Genomic DNA, 14455 nt, shown 5'->3' with positions numbered 1-14455 from the left:
TCGGCACTTGAGGTCGACCAGCACACCGCGGACCGGCGACTCCGCGCTCGAGGTCGACCAGCACACCGGGGACCGGGGGACCGCGGCCCCGGGGCTCGGCGCTCGAGGTCGACCAGCACGCTGGGGACCCGCGGACTCGAGGTCGACCAGCACGCGGTGGCACACCGCGGACCGGGGGACCGGGAACCTGGGACTCGAGGTCGACCAGCACACCGGGGGCCGGGAACCCGCGGACCCGAGGTCGACCAGCACGCCGGGGACCGGGGGACCGGGGGACCGGGGGACCGGGGGACCGGGGGACCGGGGGACCGCGGCCCCGCGGCCCCGCGGCCCCGCGGCCCCGCGGCCCCGGGGCCCCGGGGCTCGGCGCTCGAGGTCGACCAGCACGCCGGGGGCCGAGGGCCCCGAGGCTCGGCGCCCGAGGTCGACCAGCACGCTGGGGACCCGCGGACTCGAGGTCGACCAGCACACCGCGGACCTGGGGACCTGGGACTCGGGGCCGACCAGCACGCCGGTGGCCGAGGACCCCGAGGCTCGAGGCTCGGCGCTCGAGGTCGAGGTCGACCAGCACACCGGGGACCGGGGCCCCGCGGACCGGCGACCCGGGACCCGGGACCCGGGACCCGGGACCCGGCGCTCGAAGTCGACCAGCACGCCGGGGGCCGGGGGCCGAGGGCCCCGAGGCTCGGCGCTCGAGGTCGACCAGCACGCCGGGGACCCGCGGCCTCGAGGTCGACCAGCACACCGCGGACCGGCGACTCCGCGCTCGAGGTCGACCAGCACACCGGGGACCGCGACCCCGCGGCCCCGGGACCCCGGGGCTCGGTGCTCGAGGTCGACCAGCACGCCGGGGACAGAGGACCCCGAGGCTCGGCGCTCGAGGTCGACCAGCACGCCGGGAGCCGGGGGACCCGGTGACCTGGGACTTGAAGTCGGCCGGCACGCTGGGATCTGCGGATCTGAGACCCGAGGTCGACCGGCACACCGCGGACCGGCGACCCGGCGCTCGAGATCGACCGGCACGCCGGGGGCCGGGGACACGATCACCTGAGCCCCGAGTCCCGACCCCTTAGCCCCGGGGCCGACCGGCACACCGGCGACCCGAACCCCGGTTGCCTGAGTGCCCGGGACTCGAGGAGACCCGAGTTCTACCAGCACGGCCAAGCCCCATGACCTGGGGATCCGTTGAGCTGGTCCCCGAGGTTGACCAGCACGCCGGACTTCGCCGCGGCCGTCTACCCCAAAGTTTAGGAAACCAGTGGATCGCTAGCGACTCTGGGCCCGGTGAGGTCGGCCACCCGAGTCCCCGGGTTCGATGACGAGCGTTGACCCGCTGCCCCCCCCCCCCCCCCCCCCCCCCCCGTGCGACCGCCCTGGCCCACGCCTGTCCTTTCTTCCCGTGATTTTTTTTTTTTTTTTTTTTCCTCCCACCTCCACTCCTGTCGCCGCTTCCCCTGATCGGATCGGCCCCGCCTTCGTTTGCATTACTATCCTTGACACCCGTTTCTTTCGTTGTAGCACTGGTGGGGGCTGCGTGACGGCGAGACGACGACCATCCACAAACGGTGTCTGGTGGCAGGAAGGAGGGTCTCGGTTAGGCGTCCATTCGATCCACAAAGCCCTCTTGGTGCGCCCTCCGTTCCATGTCCCCCTCCCCCCACCCCAGCCGGGAAACGCTACTGACCCAGGTGGCTGGGGACGAGGCTGTGCGCCGGCGAGGCAGGTGCTGCGTCCCGGCCGCTCTGCTGCGATCCGCCCGTAGTCGTCACACACGGACTCCCTCACTCCACCACCGTGGTGCCCGGACGCCCCCTGCCTGTTGGTCGCTTTTATACTACCCAAAGAGGTCGACGGGGTGGGCGGTGGGGCTTGAGGAAGCTGTCTGGGAGTACATGGATGGAAATAGGAACAGTTGTAGTTAGAAGGAATGGGAAGGGGTGGGGTGTGTGCGCGGGGGCGGGGGGGGGGGGTGTGTGGGTGGGTGTTTTCACGCGCGCAAGGGAGGGGCGGAGGGGCAGAGAATAGGATCTCAAGGTCATTTTGGAAATACCAACCTGTGTTATTCTCCAAGCACCTTCAACAGAAGTATTTGGTGTAAAAGACGACCACAGAGGGACAACTCAAAACACCACCCCTGCGGCTCAGGGGCCCCCAGACAGACAGGGAGGGTCAGGACCGGTAGGACAGCAGAAGTGCTCCCCCACCCCGACTTAGATTTGAGGCTCTGCCAGACTCAGGCGGTGCTAGTCGCCCACTCTCTTGCCGTCGAGAAGGAATTCCTGTTCTCCTGTGGGGTCATGTAGTTCGGGGAACTTCCCAAGCCGCTCAGCTCACAAGAACACCTACGCCCAGTGTCATGGACTCCCTCCCTCACACTCGCCATCCCCCTCTGAAGCCCAGAAGGGAAAGAACAAGAAAACATCGACTGCCTGCCTGCCCGCCCGCCCGCATTTACTATTCTAGGTGTTGCCTCACCTATTAACACTGGAAACACAACTCGCATGCCAAAATTCCCATCCTTGTAAAAGCGAACAGTTCAGGGGCACCTGGGTGCCTCACTCGGTAAGGTGTCCCAGTCTCGCCTCAGGTCATGATCTCGGGGTTCTTGAATTTCAGCCCCCACATCTGGCTCTGTGCTGACACCTTGGAGCCTGCTTGGTGATCCATTCTCTCCCTCCCTACCCCCTCTCTCTCCCACTCACTCAACTGGAATGAATGCATACGTAATAAGTAAACAAATGTATAGGTGTGTGTACACTTCAGCGGGCTATCTTAGGCTACTACTCACAAAGCTATGGGACCATCACTGTTCATTCCAAACTATTTCCATCACCTCAAAGAGAAAGAAACCCCACGCCCCCCTCTTCCTCACCCCCCCCCCCCAAGTACCTTAGACACTGACTCTTGGTAGCCCTGCAATGTTTCCAAACATTGGTGCTCCCCAACCTCTCCCCCCCCCCCCCCCCCCCGGTCAAAGAACTCCCCTAATTCAGGCACTTCCGGGTTGTTCCAACACCTGGAACGGGGGGGGGGGGGGGGGGGAGAGGAGGGGAGACTGGTGTGTTGGGAGAGTGCGGGGGGGGGGGGGGGCGGCACGGGACACAGAAGCACTCTGCCCCCCCCCCTTCCCTTTGCCTCTCTTCCATCTGGGGTTTCCTGAGGTGTATCCTTTGACGCCATCACTCATCTATGAGAAATGAGAAAAAGAGGACCGAACGTGGCTAGATCGTTTTCGATAGCCCGATACGCATACCCACACGCACAGCCGAAAGAAACGAAAATTACAATCCGCTGGAAGGTCAAACAACGGCAGAGTGGTGCAATGAATGACGCTACACTCACACGATACAAGAGAATGCAGCTGTTACAGATTATGTTGGCAGAGAGGTTTTGGTAGCACGGGAATCCGCTTGTGGTGTTCCGATACTTCATGACAAGCGGTGGGAAACCTTCTACGTAGGGTGAGCTCTCTTGTATCCGAAGACACCAAATCATCATTTCAAAGGCTACGGGTGGTGAAATCGCTCTGGCTTGCAACTTCTTACCCCCTATGTTGTTCTCCATGATTGCATTTCAGCTTCCTCCCTTATCCAAGCCAACGACCCTGCCTGGTTTTTATGTACGTATTTCTGTTTTTAAAGAGATAAGTACGACATTGGATCCTAAACGGAGGCAGAGCTTTGGCTACTGGTCTCAGAAACGATGATTGTCTTTATTTGTATGGATCCGCCTAACTTTTGCCTCTCACGCCTTTCCTCTCGCTGCAGAACATCTTAAGATGAAGGGAGCCCGCTCAGGTGGGACCACCGCTTGTGGAAAAAGTCATCGGGGCAAAATAGTGAAAGCAGCGTCGATAAAGAATAGGTTGCGGGTTAGACACATATTCTCGTTTGATCCCCACCCCCCATCGATCAATCACTTACTCCCCTTTGATACCATGTTTTGTTTATTCCTGTATTTGTGGATGGGTTTTCAAAGATTTTACTGTAAGCGCGCGCTACGCCCAGCGTGGGACTCGAACTCGCAACCCACGAGATACAGTGGCACGATCCACCACCTGAGCCCACAAGGTACCCTGATGCCACGTTTTCTTTCTTTGCCTCCCTGCCGGCCTGCCTCTCTGCCTGCCTCCCGGCCGGCCCGCCTGCCTCCCTCCCTCCCTCCCTCCCTGCCGGCCTGCCTCCCTCCCTGCTTGCCGGCCTGCCTGCCTGCCTGCTTGCCGGCCGGCCGGCCTGCCTGCCTGCCTGCCTGCCTGCCTGCCTGCCTGCCGGCCTCCCTCCCTGCTTGCCGGCCTGCCTGCCGGCCTGCCTGCCTGCCTGCCAGCCTGCCTCCCTCCCTGCTTGCCGGCCGGCCGGCCGGCCGGCCTGCCTGCCTGCCTGCCGGCCTGCCTCCCTCCCTCCCTCCCTGCCTGCCTGCCTGCCTGCCTGCCTGCCTGCCTGCCTGCCTCCCTCCCTCCCTCCCTGCTTGCCGGCCTCCCTGCCGGCCTGCCTGCCTGCCGGCCTGCCTCCCTCCCTGCTTGCCGGCCTGCCTGCCTGCCTGCCTGCCGGCCTGCCTGCCTGCCTGCCTGCCTGCCGGCCTGCCTGCCTGCCTGCCTGCCTGCCTGCCTGCCTGCCGGCCTGCCTCCCTCCCTCCCTGCCTGCCTGCCTGCCTGCCTGCCTGCCTGCCTGCCTGCCTCCCTCCCTCCCTGCCTGCCGGCCTGCCTCCCTCCCTCCCTGCCTGCCTGCCTGCCTGCCTGCCTGCCTGCCTCCCTCCCTCCCTGCCTGCCGGCCTGCCTCCCTCCCTCCCTGCTTGCCGGCCGGCCTGCCTGCCTGCCTGCCTGCCTGCCAGTCTGCTTGCCTCCCTGTCTCCCTGCCGTCCTGCCTCACCTCCCTCCCTGCCTCTACGTCCAACTGAAACATGAAGTCTGTGAGGTGGGAGCTGTAGCCATCCGGTTCTTCCTATATCCTGATCACAGACCATAGAACGATCTTTGCCATAGATTCGTGTTTTCAATAAATCATCTGTTCGATGGCTATCGATAAAGGAAATTGTCAACTTTTAACGGCTGTGGACCCTGCTCCTGGGCTCCCAGGGAAGCTAGGCTTTAACATTTACCAAGCTCCAAATGACCCTGCCAAACCCCAAAGCGTGTGCTCTGTTTCTGTCCTGAGCACACGTTGCATGTCCGCTTCATTTAAATAAACAACAACAACAAAAATGGATCAAAGGGGTGACTTGGCTGGCTGGCTCGCTCAGCTAGGTCAGGGGAGCGGGTGACTCTTCATTGCCGGGCTGTGAGTTTGGGCCTTATGTTGGGTGAGAAGAGGACATAAAAACAAAACCAATCCATCAGTCAGTCAGTCAGTCAGTTGCGAATTAAAAAGGAGCCTTCCAAACATACAGATGAGAAAATGGAAGAAAACCTCCCTGGATCCCCAAAGATTAAAGTCATACAGCTTTGCACATACTGAAAACAGAAAGTAAACCCTGTAAAAATTTTCTGCCGTGTCTTTCGTCATTATACCTCGTAACAACAACAACAACAACGACAACAACAACAACTCCTCCTCCTCCTCCTCCTCCTCCTCCTCCTCCTCCTCCTCCTCCTCTTCCTCCTTCATCCATTCTATTTAAGAATTCCCAACACTGACAACTCTTATAAAGACCATCCAAGCACGGGACACAGAACTGCATTAGACCACATTCTTATGGCTACCTGGCAGACATTAGAACTTCCGGCCTTCGTGGTGACACCCCGAGCTCACTGGTGAGCTCTGCTTCCGAGTGCTCCCGTGAAGCACACCACAAGCTCAGTCCGTGTTCACGGGACCACACTTAACAGATCGGGAACAGAACAGAACACACACCATACGGTGTTCACAGCAGCTGACGGAAGGGCAGGGGAAATACAAGTACCTCACACATCCAACTAACGGGGTTCTCTGAGAACAAAACTCTCTTTACGTCTTCCAACGTCTTCCAACGGGTGTGGCTGTCCTTTGGATGCAGAAAACATTCGCATGTCATTTGCTATCGTTGCTCTCGGCACGCTCTTGCACCGAGGTCAAGGGACTGAGAGATGCATCTCACCAGGTTAAAAAAATCTATCCATCGTGTGCCACCGCCACGGAGTCTCTGCACGCACTCTCTCCTTTTCTCACTCACACTAGCCTTTCGTACTTCGGCACCACTGTCGGTCGAACACGAGGATCAGAAAACACAAGGTTTCAGAACTTCTAACAGCCTTCTGGTTACATAGCACACCCTTGCATTCATAGCATTGATACGACTCCGCGAAATAAAGAGTAGCGGATACAAACGAGACACCCACCGTCAAAGTCACAGCCTGTATGGTGTGAAGACGAATTCAAGAGTGAGAAAGCACGTAGACGGAAATATTCCTTCCTATGGCAGAATATTTACAGCACTGCTTTCAATGAAGTGCTTCTCCCGTAAACATTTGAAATGAGATGAACGGCACAGATTCAATGAAGGCTTCATACTGTACTTGTGCATAGGAAGGGAGACAAGTGTCACAAACTAAAAACGAAAGCAAAAAGACCAAACACTGTGACACCATGATCTCCAAAAAGGAGGTTTTCCCGGGGGTGGGGAAATAATGTGGTGGGGTTCCAATTAAAACAAGGAAAAAAGAATGTACTTCTAATGAATGGTTTCCATAGTGAACACGCACAAAGAATTCACTTGACGAGTCCAGGGATACAATATTACAGGAGAAATCCTTTGATATCCATTGTAGCCTGTGTGTGTGTGTGTGTGTGTGTGTGTGTGTGTGTGTGTGTGTGAGAGAGAGAGAGAGAGAGAGAGAGAGAGAGAGAGAGAACGAGAACCAATCAGGCAAACAGCAGTTCGCTTTCAAACACCTGATATTTCAACACTTCATGTAACAAAACTTCTAAAATTCATTTAGCTTTGCCTCTCTTTCTGAAGAAAAATGTCAAAAATAGTGGTGAATATACCCCACGCTGAACGTACTGATTCTGAAAACTCTCAGTATGGATGGGTTTTATAATACACTTAACCATGGGTGGGGTGCCTGGGTGGCTCCGTCAGTTAAGTGTGTGACTGCGGCTCAGGTCATGATCTTACGGTTTGTGGGTTCGAGCCCTGCACCGGGCTCTGTGCGGACAGCCTGGAGCCTGCTTCGGATTCTGTCTCCCTCTCTCTCTGCTCCTTCTCCTTCCCGCTCTGTCTCTCTCGGTCTCTCAAAAATAAATAAATGTTTTAAAAAAAAGAAAGAAAGAAAGAAAGAAAGAAAGAAAGAAAGAAAGAAAATGAAAGAGAGAGAGAGAGAGAGAGAGAAGAGAGAAGAGAAGAAAAAAAGAAATACACTTACCATGTGTTTAGAAAAATTTGAATTCCTACCAGTCTATACCTACCCCGCTGTATAAATTCCCCAGCTGGAAGATTTAGAATCCGTGCTTGAGCCAAAGCCTGCAGGAAAACCGCTGCCTGACTCTGCATTTGATGGGGGTCCCCAACCGATGGCCGCACCTGATTTAGAACCACTATCGGAGTTCTTTCCAGAACCAGGGACCTGAGGAGGTTCCTCAACACATGACACATAGAAGTACCCTACGACCCAGCACTTTCATGACTAGGTACTTAGCCAAAGGATACAGGTCTGCTGTTTCCAAGGGGCACACGCACCCCAGTGTGCATAGCAGCACTATCGGCGGTAGGCAAAGTATGGAAAGGGGCCAAATGTCCATCGATGGATGAATGGATACAGAAGAGGTGGTATCCATCTACAACGGAGCAGTGCTCGGCCACCAGAGGGAATGAAGTCTTGCCATTTGCAAGTACCTGGATGGAACTGGAGGGTGTCATGCAAAGTGACATTCGTCCCTCAGAGAAACACATGTATCACAGGACCTCACCCGTGTGAGGACCTTCACTTCCCAAACAGAGGAACTCTGGGAAGGGAACCCGGGAAGGGAAGGGAAGAAGGGAAGAAGGGAAGAAGGGAAGGGAAGGAAAAATAACATACAAACAGGGAGGGGGACAAAAACGTAAGAGGCTCTTCCCTAAGGGGAACAAACAGAGGGCTCCTGGAGGGGGTTGTGCCAGGGCGGGGGCTGAAAGGGCGAGGGGTATGAAGGACTCTCCTCCTCAAACCACTGTTGCCCTATAGGCTAAGTACCTTGGGGGTACATTGAGAAAAATAAATTCAATGATAATATCAGAGAGGGCGAGGGTGAGGGCGAGGGCTACCTGATCATCTGCAAATGTAACAAAGGGAAAGTCCGGGAACCGTTTGGGAATGAAGCTGTCTACCGCTTCTCAGTCCTGGCAAAAGAACTGCTGCAGCTTATAGGCAGTCACGTCCCTCTGTAAGGCACCCGACAAACGCCTTCCTGCTTCTCAAAAGCTCATCTGGGCTTGGATGAGATTCAGGAAGTTTGCAGTCACACCATCGTTCCTTGATCGCGTGACTTTCACCTGGGTTTCCTATTACGTAAAAGGAACACAGCCAAAACCCTTTGAAGGACTAGTGTGAATATCTTTCCTGTCCTGAACCAGAAGAACCTCTCCAAAGCTCCCAAAATATTCTTTCAGATCCTGTTCGGTTGTTTTCCACGGGAGACCCAACACTCTTAAATCTGACGTACCCTGGATGGCTCTCTTCACTTTCACTGCTGAAGAAGCAGGCACCTGTCTCGTCCCTTTTTCTGTGGCTATCTTTGGGATAAGTTGACGACTATCCGCTACCGGATTTCCCCAGCCAGCATCAGGGATGCGCAGAATGTCTTTGACCAGCCGGACACCTCTCATACGCTGAGACGCTGGATTCCGGTAGTGCAGTCCACGTGCTGCCGACAAACTGGGCTGTCACTGTGGACAGCAGCACTGTCCCGTCGTCTTCCGATGGCATTTCGATGGGCTCGTCATTCTCATCTTTGGTCACCCGAGTACATTCAGACACCTGCTCTTATTTCTCCGCTAGGCCGCTGCTAGGAAGCCTGACAGGGAACCCGAAGCGGCGAGGGATCCAGGAGCAGCCCAGCTACCGCTTCGCTCCCACGAAATGGCCGCCTTGTAACTCTTTACGGAAGAGGAAAAAACACCACCGTGACCGCCACCATTTAATAACCTTGCTCTAAGTGTGGAGAAAGCAACCACCCATCCCCAAAAGGAAACTTCGGCAGGCTACACGTATAGGACATATGGAGCCTATACTTGCAAGTGCTTACTTACATGGGAACATGGAAAGGTCACCTGAGTCCCTGATGGCCCAGATGGGGTTCTTTGGAGGTGTCTGAATGAGTTTCCTTGTGTGCTCCCTTAGGGAAAGCTGGCCGTGAGACGACGCAGCCAGAAACTAGGAAGCCCTTTGGTTCCATCAGCGAAGCCCCGGCTTTTGGGGAGGAAGGGACGCTCACGGAGATATCCCGGGCCACATTTGGTTTGTGGGTTGCTGCAGCTTTTGGCTTCTTTGCACCAAATTGGCTGTGTTCTCATTGGAAATGGAAAACACCTGCACGATGGGATCCATCCACGGTAATGCTCTCGTGCGATTGGATTTGTTTTTATAAAAGGGGGAGATTTGACCATTGGGTCTTTCGCGTCCTCTCCACAAATAGGAGTGAAACAGAGGCTGATGTTGGTTTGCATCTTGTTTGTGGATCTATGGCCACAGGTGTTATCCATGTGAGATGTTTTCTCTACCTCTGGATGCTATTGCTCACACCAATTTGTAACCGAGCTCCGTTACTGTGTTTCAAGGCAAGCTCTTGTGAACATTGGGCATTCTAACACTCAGGAGGATCAGAACAAACCCAAATGTGTTTCACATTCACGTGAACGGGGTATGGGTGTGGGGTGTGTGTGTGTGTGTGTGTGTGTGTGTGTGTGTGTGTGAAATTCTCTACATTCAGAGTTTTATGTTACTCCATAAGAAAGTTGCCTCATGGGAAGGGACACAATTGATGGCCCAGAGAGAGGAGAGATAAAAATTGAACACACCTGCCCTCCCCGATACACCCACACCCACACACCCTTTCCCAATAGTCAGAAGAATGAGGAAGAGGAGGAAGAGGAGGAAGGCAGACAGATGCCAGTGACCCTAAACCCGCCCCTCCTCCTCCCCGAGCACAAGCGTCAAGATGGGTGCCCACCCCACGGCCTGCTCCTCCTTCACCTCTTCCACAGGGGGCTGAAAAGCAACCAGAGACAAAGCCACTTTTGCAGGAGGCAAAGACAGGAGACAGAGATGGAAGAAGAAGTAGGAGGTGGACGCGCAGACGCGGAGTTGGAGGCGCAAAAGAAAAAGATGAAAGAAACACAAAAAGGTGAGTCCAAAACTTTAAATCTGCCTGGGGCCTGGCCGGCGGCTCCCTGGCCGCCTCCCCCTCCCCCTGTTTCTGCATCAGTTGGTGTGGCTCCAGTGATCTCCTAGGCCATCCCCAGTGGTGGGGCCTCCCGTGTGAGCCTGATGGTGGGGAAACAGATCGTTTGACTTTTTAGTGGACACGGGTGTGACGTCTTGGGTACTAAGGGCCATGGAAGGGTGATTGCTTACTTAAAATGGACATATTTTCGGAGCCGTCGATATCAAATACAATGCAGATAGTTAGGTTTTATTCTTTGTGGTGGTGGTTGTAAAATGGCTTGAATTTGGTGCTCTCTGCATGACAAGCCTTTGGGGTGGGCAGCTCCGGTCATGGCCTTGCTTCCGTCCCAATACTGACCCTGTAATTGTGGTCCTCAAAATATACATCTCTGTGACCTTTACAAACAACATAACACGTTTTCTCCCTCGTTTTACAACAGGTATCAAAAACAAAATCAAAAAAACTTTACAAACACTTACGCCCTTCCTTGTTCCACTCAGACACGCACTCTAGGGTTCAGGCCCGAGGCAGGGGCCTAATCAGCTTTCATGTGACTTCAATTTATGACTTCACCGGTACCCGTTGCAGTTTGTCAGCAAAAAGTACTTCAAACGATGGTCGATTTTGTCTCTCGCATACAGTGTTCGTGGGTGAATGTTGACAGGAGATAGGTTAAATACACAAAAATGTTTACTCGTAAACCTTTAAATTTTTTCCTTGTACCATTTATTTTTGAGAGAGAGAGAGAGAGAGAGAGAGAGAGAGAGAGAGAGAGAGATGAGAGAATGAGAGAATGAGAATGAATGTCAGCGAGGGAGGGGCAGAGACAGAGGGAGACACAGAATCCGAAGCAGGCTCCAGGCTCTGAGAGGTCAGCACAGAGCCCCACGCGGAGCTCGAACTCACGAGCTGTGAGATTGTGACCTGAGCCGAAGTCGGACGCTTAACCGACTGAGCCGCCCAGGAGTCCCTATTTGTAAACTTTTAAAATGGCTTCCCAAATCTTTCATGACCTGTAACTTCAAAGCTTTGCTAAGTTAAGTGGTAAATTAGGTTCAGTTCTTCAGACATCTGAGTCTTTTCCACAGAAGATAAAATACTAAATTGTGAATTACTAAACCTACGGCGTTTTCTTTTCTTTGTTTGTTTTTTTGTTTTTTGTTTTGCTGTGTGTGTGTGTGTGTGTGTGTGTGTGTGTGTGTGTGTGTGTTTGGTCTTTGGCTTTATTCAGAAAAACAGTAAAGATACTTGGGTCTGTTAGTAAACATGTTTCATCGTTTGTTGTTTTTTTTTTTCCTTGAAGATTTGTTTTCCAGCCTATTTCTTTATTTTTAGGAGAGAGAGAGAGAGAGAGAGAGAGAGAGAGAGAGAAAGACACACACACACACACACACACACACACACACACACACACACACACACACACACAGAATGAGTCGGTGGGAGGGGCAGAGGATCCGAAGCGGGCTCTGTGCTGACAGCACAGACAGCCCAATGCATGGCTCAAACTCACGAACCGAACCGTGGGATCATGACCTGAGCCGAAGTTGGATGCTTAACTGACAAAGCCACCCAGGCGCCCGTTTCATGACTTGCTAAAAATTGTACAGTAAAAGAAAAAAGAAACAAAACCAAACACCACAACGTGTTTCTGAAAATGATGAGATACATTCGTACATTTGACAGTGTAAAGAAATCTGGTGTGTGGGGGGCCTGGGTGGCTCAGTCGGTTAAGCGTCTGATTTCACCTACGGTCATGGTTCATGGATTTGAGCCCTGAGCTGGGTTCTGCACTGACAGTGCAGAGCTCCCCCTCTCCCCCTCTCCCCCTCTCCCCCTCTCCCCCTCTCCCCCTCTCCCCCTCTCCCCCTCTCCCCCTCTCCCTTTCCTCCCAGCTCTCAAAATAAAGGAATTAACTTAAGAGGAAAAAAAGAACTCCATAAAAAAAAATAAATAAAAAGAAGGCAGGCAGGCGGAAAAGAAGAGAGAAAAAACACAAAATACTATATGGTCAATCGCTATTCTTGCTGTGCTTATGTCAATACTGAAGCCATGTCTGTTAACACTGGACTTATTTTACAAACAAATAAGTTTTCATTGGGCTATCTTTGACAGGAATGGAGGGGTCTCGATAGAAAAAGATTGTATTTCAATAGCTCTTTTGTGGATGTTAACTTCTAGTTCTGGTTAATTAATTTTCTTTGACTGTTTGTTGTTTGCCTTTAAAACTGGGCTGGATCCTGAATCCTGGTTTCCTCGAATATCTGACTATGACTCTTCAAACTCAGGCTTCCAATCCTCTCCCATCCTCTTATCTTACCATCCTGAAGAACTCAAATGGCCCTTTTCCCTGAAGCCCTGCAAAGGAAAGCTGGACAACTGGAGATAAACTTCAGAGAAATTGCCACAGTTGTAGACAATCTGTGTGCCTGTTGCTCTATGGGCCATTCAGAACGAGACATTTGCTGCTGTTGTGTTTTTGTTGTTTTTAAAGTAGGCTTCACCACGCCCAGTGTGGAGCCCAACTGGGGCCTTGAGCTCACGACCCTGGGATTGAGACCTGAGTGGAGATCCAGACTTGAATACTGAACCTGAACCCACTGAGCCACTCAGAATCCCCCAAAATGAGACATTTGAACTACATGCCAGAAAAATCGGTCAGATTGCCCCCTGCCTGCTCCCACTCCAGCTGAGGATGCTTCGAGCCTGGCATCTAGACACCTTCTCACTGACCGCACTTGGGACTTAGACACTGGGTTTATAAGTTGTTCTACCCATTAACCCGTGGTGTTCTTTTCTTTCTGTAGAAGTACCTCTTATTAGTTATCTGATTGCTTGCTGAACGAGGAGGCAGAGTCAAAGCTAGTTCACAAACACTTGCTGCAACTGTATTAGCTCCTCTTTAGAAATAAGAACCCATATTTTATTTGTATTTTTATAAGTTTCTTAATATTTATTTTTGAGAGGGGGTGGGGGGAGGGAGACCCATAATCTGTAGCTGGCTCCAGGCTCTGAGCTGTCTGCACAGAGTCGGATGCGGGGCTCGAAATCACGAACGGCGAGATCCTGACCGGAGCCAGAGTCCAATGCTTAACCCACGGAGCCACCCAGGTGCCCCAGCAACAAAAGCCCACATAAACAGGGGCACCTGGATGGCTCAGTCGGTAGAGCGTGTAGCTCTCGATCTTGGGGTTGTAAGTTCGAGCCCAACGTTGGGTGTAAAGGTTACTTAATAAGATTTAAAAAAAAAACATACAAATAAAATCAGACAGCAATTCACTTGGGTACAGTAAGAGGCCCTTGACCACCACAACCTTCCCCCCCGTGCCCTCCCCCCACAAGGTGGTTATAACATTGGGTTTGACTATACTGTTACTATTCCTTAGAATACACTTGGGGAGAAATCTCAGGATATGATGCAGTACCAAACTATGCAGAAAAATACCCAAGATCTCAGATAGGAATTATCTCTGATTCCCCCCCCCCTCCCCACCCCCAATTAGCACAAGGGAGCAAAAGTTGTGACCTGCACCCTGTCAAATCCTTCCCTTCCAAAGCCCCTGCCACACCCTAATTCGGCTTGAAATAGTTTCAGAAGGTGGACCTCCATCCCTGTTCCATAGAAGTGGAATGAGGGATTGACAATGGAAACTTATAAAGGGGAAGAAAACTTAACACCTCTGACTCCATGTTGCTTCGATTCCCTTCACAACTTCTGTGTAGCCCTGCACCTAGGCCTGTGACAGGTGAGATTTACAGAAACTGTTCTCACCGGGGGAGATAAACGGATAGCCCTAGCCCGAGCCATCACCCATCATCGTCCCCGTTCCTTACCATTGGGAAATGATCCAAACTCCAGAGGCTGGGGGTGAGTGTGGGGGGCGGGGAGTGGGGAGTGGGCAATTGAAACTGTGCCACGGAGGGTTAAGGAGTCTGACGCTCGCTCTCTCTCGCAGAGAACCTAAATCTTGTTCTTCAGGGAACTATTTGCCCCTAATCAGCTATTGTGTCTTTTCAGGTCCCACAAACAAACTCTAGCTGTCTCTGAAGAAGCCTGGACTCAAGGTCCACCGATATGCTTGCAGCCTATAAGCCAGCACAGCCCTGAGAGAAAGAGCCTA

General features: G+C 53.3%; 1 pseudogene; it reads right to left on the bottom strand.

The window, feature by feature from the left end:
* Positions 1-8055: 8055 nt before the first annotated feature.
* Positions 8056-9496, bottom strand: LOC128777983 (TAR DNA-binding protein 43-like; annotated as a pseudogene).
* Between the last annotated feature and the right edge of the window lie 4959 nt (positions 9497-14455).

The sequence above is a fragment of the Panthera pardus genome, unplaced genomic scaffold (genome assembly GCF_024362965.1).
Source record: "Panthera pardus isolate Hobbes unplaced genomic scaffold, ASM2436296v1 HiC_scaffold_177, whole genome shotgun sequence".
In the NCBI taxonomy this organism is placed as follows: Eukaryota; Metazoa; Chordata; class Mammalia; order Carnivora; family Felidae; genus Panthera; species Panthera pardus.
The sequence above is the reverse complement of the archived record's forward strand: the minus strand, read 5'-3'. Positions and strand labels throughout refer to the sequence as shown.